This window comes from Juglans microcarpa x Juglans regia, chromosome 6S (genome assembly GCF_004785595.1).
Source record: "Juglans microcarpa x Juglans regia isolate MS1-56 chromosome 6S, Jm3101_v1.0, whole genome shotgun sequence".
Taxonomy (NCBI): Eukaryota; Viridiplantae; Streptophyta; class Magnoliopsida; order Fagales; family Juglandaceae; genus Juglans; species Juglans microcarpa x Juglans regia.
In genome coordinates, this window is record NC_054605.1 from 11,779,471 (window position 1) to 11,786,539 (window position 7,069).

General features: G+C 40.6%; 1 long non-coding RNA gene across 2 annotated transcripts; it reads right to left on the reverse strand.

Moving 5' to 3' along the window:
• Nucleotides 1–894: 894 nt before the first annotated feature.
• Nucleotides 895–5,629, reverse strand: LOC121236440. Of its 2 annotated transcripts, XR_005934761.1 has the most exons (4): nucleotides 5,357–5,629; nucleotides 4,897–5,278; nucleotides 2,555–2,635; nucleotides 895–1,215 (listed from the first exon to the last, which is right to left on the reverse strand). It is a non-coding gene; the product is annotated as an uncharacterized LOC121236440 (long non-coding RNA). The 2 variants fall into 2 exon arrangements; XR_005934760.1 differs by having other exon boundaries at nucleotides 4,897–5,629.
• Nucleotides 5,630–7,069: the final 1,440 nt, after the last annotated feature.

Here is a 7,069-nt window from a genome sequence, read left to right on the forward strand (position 1 = left end):
TCAAAGTTGAAGGAGGTGATAAATGCAGTGTATGCTGGATTCAAACCTTCTAAGATGTATGATATGAGATCATCATCTTCTACATTCTTTCCAACAGCTATGAGTTGGTCAGCCCAAGACTTGGGTTGACTGAGATACTCTGAGCAAGAGCAGAGCCCTGTTGAAAGGATTGTAGCTGACGTTTTAAATATGCAACTCGTGATCGAGATTGTGATGCAAATCTTGAAGCGAGTGAGGTCCACACTTGTCTTGATGTTCCAAGTCCATAATGGAGGAAAGAACATTGTCAGACAATGTGGTTGTAAACCATCCAAAAAGGTATTGATCATTCTTTTGCCATATATAATAGCTAGGATTAATCACATCGGTGATATTTCCATTGTCATCAACTAGGAACTTGGGAGGGCATGGCTCTGTACCATCAACAATGCCCATAAGTTCATGACTTCTAAGGATGGGAATGAATTGAGAAACCCAGTTTAAATAATTTGTACCATCCAATTTGATAGAAATCTAGTGAGTGATTGTTAGTAATACAAAGGAAGTGTTACACATCTAACCATAGGTGGCTGGAAGATGGGTGAAGTGCAGCGGCGTAAGGAGAGAAGTTGAAAGGAAGCTTGCGAAGTGGAAGAACGAAATGATGTAAGCCAAGTCTGGGGTTAGAAGGATAAGATGCTAGAGTGTTTTGGGCCGTTGATTTGAGGGAAGGTTGAGATGATGCCAGCAAGATAAAGTGAAGATGAAAATCAAGGTTCTAGAAGATGTCATCCGGAAATAAGACGTTATTCTCTTTTAATTGCTATTGGTTGTTGCCTAAGGGCTTTATTGTCTTTTTACTAGAATATTGTTATGCTTGTCAGATACTTATTCCGTTTGGGGAGTATCAATTTCGTTATGCAATTTGTTGAATGAAATTTCATCTTCTTCCTCTTATTTCTTGGAGATTCTCACCCTCGAAGTGAGTCTTTGTTACCTTTCTAGGTTCCTGGTTGTTACAAGTGGTATCCAGAGCCTTCGATTCTCCATTTCATTTACATTGCCTCAACTATTATTCTAATGGCTGAAAGTACTCGTTTTACACAGCTACAAGAGGGATTAAATGCCCTTAAGAAATCAACCGAAACCCAATTCAAAAACACAGAAACACAGTATAAATCCCTGGAAGCTGATGTGAAGGCCGTCCACCAGTAGCTGGCTGCGTTGACAATGGAGCTGCAGAAACAAAACAAGCAAAGAAACCGTGAGGATTCATCATCAGGTAACCAAGATAATTCTGAACTTCCTTTAGTCCCTGTTGGGGATATAACAACCAGCTCGGTCAGATTGGATTTTCCCAGCTTCAATGGGGAAGATCCGAATGGCTGGCTGTATAAGGTATCACAATTCTTTTCCTTCCATAATACATTACCTCAGCAGCGTCTCAGATTAGCTTCTTTTCATATGCATGGGAAGGCACTCACATGGTTTCAGGACCTTGATGAGTCTGTAGTGTTGGGTGATTGGGATTTGTTTGTGAAAGCTTTGTTGATTCATTTTGGTCCTAGTTGTTATGATGATCCGATGGAAACCTTAACTAGACTAAAACAAACAGGCTCGGTTGAAGAGTATAAGTCTCAATTTGAAACTCTTTCAAACAGGTTACGTGGCCTTTCTGAGACTTATAAATTGAGTTTTTTCCTTAGCGGACTTCGTGATGAAATCCGCCTTCCTATTCGCATGTTTAATCCCCACAATCTCCTTACTGCCTATAGTCTCGCCAAAATCCAAGAAGAAACAGTTAACCTCACCAAAAGACCTACCAAGTTTTTCTCCCCTAATCCAGAACCTGGTTTGCTTAAACCACCATTCAAAACCCCTGAGTTTCCTAAACCACCACAAAGAACCCTACCAGTCCAAAAAATTAATCAAAACCAGATGCGTGAGAGAAGAGACAAAGGACTTTGTTACTATTGTGAATCTAAGTGGAGTCCAGGCCACAAATGTCAAAAGCCAAAATTATATTTGATTGAAGAAATTTATGAAGAGCCCATTACTGAAGTAAAAGTGGAGGAAAAGGAAGATAACAAGGAGTTAGAGAGTGTATTGGTGGATTTTGGTAGTTCCAATGGCAACCCTGAAATATCTTTGCATGCCATCACTGGCTCAGTAAACCCAAGAACTATGCGCCTTAAGGCTAAGATTGGGAATTGTTGGATTGTGGTACTTATTGACACGGGCAGTACACACAATTTCCTAGACCCAGAAGTGCAAAAAAAGACTCTACTACCTCTAGAAGAATCTGTGAAGGTGCAAGTGAAAGTGGCAAATGGTGATGTGGTGAGTAGTGAGGGTTGGGTTCCGAAAGTGCCTCTGTTTATACAGGGCCTCCACATTGAACCAGAAGCTTATATATTAAGCTTAGCTGGTTGTGACATGGTATTGGGAGTGGCTTGGTTACAAACTATAGGCCCTATTTTGTGGAATTTTCAAGAATTAACGTTTGATGTGGCAGGAAAACCAGTAACACTTAAAAGCTTGATTAATTCCAAACTGATCAAAAATGGTAGATTACTTGCCAGCAATAGTTTGGAGCACAAAGGGGTGGTGTTGCATCTTTTGGAAGGTACCACAACAGTCACTGACTTGCTGCCACCTGCACAAATCCAGCAACTATTACATCAGTTTCAGGATGTCTTTTCTGAGCCTAAATCTCTTCCACCCCATAGATCTCACGACCACTCCATTTTATTACAACCTGGAGCCAAACCTGTCTCAGTTAGACCATATCGCTATCTTTTTTTTTCAAAAGGATGAAATTGAAAAAATTGTGAAGGAGTTACTGACTATACGGGTTATTCAACCAAGCCAAAGCCCTTATTCCTCCCCTGTTTTGTTGGTAAGAAAGGCCGATGGGTCCTGTAGGCTTTGTGTTGACCACCGAGCCCTTAACAATGTGACAATTAAGGACAAATACCCAATGTCGGTGGTGGAGGAACTTCTAGATGAACTGTGTGGGGCCACAATTTTTTCAAAGCTGGATTTGCGATCTGGTTGCCACCAGATCAGAGTGCGACAAGAAGATATTCCCAAGACAGCCTTTCGTACTCACGAAGGCCATTATGAGTTTTTAGTCATACCCTTTGGGTTGACTAATGCTCCCTCTACATTCTAAAGTCTAATGAATACTGTTTTTAAACTTTATTTAAGAAAATTTATCCTTGTGTTTTTTGATGACATATTAGTTTACAGCAAGACGGAGGAGGAGCACTTACAACACTTGGCCGTGACTTTGGAAATATTAAAGGAGCACCAACTATTTGCCAAGAGATCGAAGTGCAGTTTTGGCAACCCTGAAGTAGCATACTTAGGGCATCTCATCTCAGCCCAAGGTGTCAAGGCTGATCCCGAGAAATTACGGACCATGGTTGAGTGGCCATGACCATCGAATCTCAAATCATTAAGGGGTTTTTTGGGCCTTACCGGGTATTATCGATGTTTTATTAAAGGCTATGGGGGAATTGCAGCCTCCTTGACAGACCTCTTAAAGAAGAATGAGTTTAATTGGAATTCAGGGGCTGAGTTAGCATTTATAATGTTGAAAGATGCAGTCATGAACCCGCTTGTGTTGGCTCTACCTAATTTCTCACTTCCCTTCTACATAGAATGTGATGCCTCGGGAAGAGCAGTGGGTGCAGTTTTATTGCAACAAGGCCATCCCATTGCCTTTTACAGCCAGGCTCTAAAAGGCAAGGCTTTGTTATTGTCGACATATGAGAAGGAGCTCTTTGCACTGGTGTCTGCAGTGCAAAGGTGGAGGCCCTACTTGTTAGGAGCTCAGTTTGTGGTGAAAACAGATCAGCAAAAGTTTGAAGTTTCTGCTGGATCAGCGTGTGGGTATGCCTATGCAGCAGAGATGGGTCTTCAAGCTAATGGGTTATGATTTTTTGATCGAATATAAACAAGGCAAGGAGAATCGAGCAGCAGATGCTCTGTCACGAAGATTTGAGAAGGGTAACCCAGCAGCTATGGCCCTAACTATGGTCTCAGTCCCTACTCTAGAACTAGTTGATGAGTTGCAAGGTCTTTATTATGTTGACACAGATATTCAGAAGCTCCTGCAGCAACTGTCTCAAGGGGCCTTAACCCCCCATTGCACTCTGAGGAATGGGCTCTTGTACTATAAGAGCAGACTTTGTATACCCAATGCTAGACCCTTCAAGCTGAAACTTTTGGAGGCCCTTCACAACAGCCCAACAGGAGGTCATTCAGGGTTTGACAAGACCCTACACAGGGTGAGGAGGGAATTTTTTTGGCATGGACTCAAGGCTAATGTAAAGGAGTTTATTCAACAGTGTGATGTTTGTCAGTGTGTAAAACCAGATAACACATTACCCAGTGGCCTATTACAACCCCTTGACATTCCTTCTACACTATGGACTCAAATAACCATGGATTTTATAAAAGGTTTACCCTTGTCTCAGAGATATGACTGTGTTTGGGTTGCGGTGGACCGCTTAATACAGTCATTTTATCCCCTTATTCCACCCTTATACATCATCTACCTTAGCCCAACTCTTTATCAAACACATCTTCCGTCTTCATGGCTTACCTAATTCTATTGTGTCGAACAAGGACAAGAGTTTTACAAGCAAATTTTGGGGGGAGTTGTTTAAACAACAAGGAGTCAAACTGGCTTATAGCACAGCTTATCACCCCCAAACTAACGGCCAGACTAAAGCTGTTAACAAGGCCTTGGAAAACTACCTACGTTGCTTTGTGGGTGATCGTCCCAAAGATTGGGCACTTTGGATTCCCTTGGCCGAATGGTGGTATAACACCACCAAACATGCCTCGACTCAACTCACTCCATTCCAAGCCTTATACGGCTATCCCCACCCCAAGTTAGTAAACTACCTGCCTGACACCTCCCTTGTTGAAGCAGTGGATTCCTCCCTTCAGTCCCGAGACCAAATCACACAGCTGCTGTGACAAAACCTGCAAAAATCCCAAGATATAATGAAGAAATATGCGGACTTGAAACGAAAGGAGAAAACTTTGAATATTGGAGACTGGGTTTTTGTGAAATTACAACCGTATCGTCAGCAATCCCTAGCCCAAAGAAGAAATGCTAAACTGTCTCCCCGCTTTGACGGCCCCTTCCAGGTGATTGGACGCGTCGGTGAGGTCGCCTACCGGGTGGATCTGCCAGCTTCATCACAAATACACCTTGTTTTTCACATCTCCCTACTCAAGAAACGAGTAAGCCCAGATCAGACACCCATAGCCCATCTTCCACCTGTAGATGCACAGGGTATTTTAAGCCCATAACTTGAAGCTATACTCGAATGAAGAGTGAAAAAGAAGGGATCTTTACCCGTTATAGAAGTTCTAGTCCGTTGGCAGGGGCAAAAGGATGAAGATGCAACCTGGGAATCATTCTACAAGATGCAAAATTCCTACCCACACCTTGTGGGCAAGGTGTTTTAAATCGGTGGGGCTCTGTTACACATCTGACCATAGGTGGCTGGAAGGTGAGTGAAGTGCAGCGGCGTAAGGAGAGAAGTTGAAAGGAAGCTTGCGAAGTGGAAGAACGAAATGATGTAAGCCAAGTCTGGGGTTAGAAGGATAAGATGCTGGAGTGTTCTGAGGGAAGGTTGAGATGATGCCAGCAAGATAAAGTGAAGATGAAAATCAAGGTTCTAGAAGATGTCATCCGGAAATAAGACGTTATTCTCTTTCAATTGCTATTGGTTGTTGCCTAAGGGCTTTATTGTCTTTTTACTAGAATATTGTTATGCTTGTCAGATACTTATTCTGTTTGGCGAGTATCAATTTCGTTATACAATTTATTGAATGAAATTTCATCTTCTTCCTCTTATTTCATGGAGATTCTCACCCTCGAAGTGAGTCTTTGTTGCCTTTCTGGGTTCCTAGTTGTTACAGGAAGTTGAAGAGGAGGCCATATTGAATGGTAGGATTAAGGAGTTATTCATTTGATGCTCTGATACGATGAAATATTTAGAAATGAAATGGCTTTGATAAGAAATCAAGTCAGAGAACCTTTGCTGTTCATACTTGAATGTATCATGTACACGTAAAATTGAATTAATACAAATTAATACAGAATATACAAATTAGTACATAATCACAGTGGACCTTCCATCTATAATATGATTTGCACTATGAGACTATGAGTTGCTGCTAGCTGGGTTGCCTTTTATAGAAGATTTGGTTTGTGACTCTTGTGGCATTGCTTGAATCTTAGGGAGGTGCAAATTTGATTCTTGAATCTCAGGAAGTTGTGCATATGATGATTGCTGTAAATCTGGTGGTTAGGTAAGTGTCTTGACATTGTCTACAAAAGCTTGACTACAAAAGGGCACTAGAGGGGAAAATCTCATATAATCTTTTCTCTTATGGGTAATAATGTTACTTTTTTTTTTTTTATCTTAAATTTTATAATCTTGAATTGCACGGGTTGACGTAACACATTCTAAAATATAATAACGGGTAATGTTAAGTACAAGTCTTAAATAGACAAGTTGTACACAGATATTTGGTAAAAAAAATGATCTCACTAAAAAATAATAATTTTTTTATACTTTTTAAAGTGTGGTCTATATTTTTTTTACAAATTGGCATGCAGGAGACTTGTCTACATGAGATTCAAATCATTTTCTTAAAAAAAAAAATTCTTTGCTACTTTACTAGATGTCAAAATCACACACACACACACACACATATATATATATATATATGAGTTCAAATTGATCCCATAATTTGGAGTTGGAACAAGGACTTTCCTTTTTCCCTAGCTTTGTCCAGCAAATCTTGTGCTGAACTTCGATTGGAAATTCCGTGGTGAAGCAGGAGGATAGGATTTGAACATGACCGAATCTATTAGCCTTGCCATTCATTCATTGAAACTTTCCTCTTACAATAGTTGCAACTCCACAATTTTGATTAATTAGTAAATATTCAATACGATTAGAAGAAAGAACACCAAGTTTTGTTTGGCTAGCAAGAATGATCTACAGTAAATTTTCCTCTTTCTTCACCAATTATATGTCACGAATCTGTCACGGAA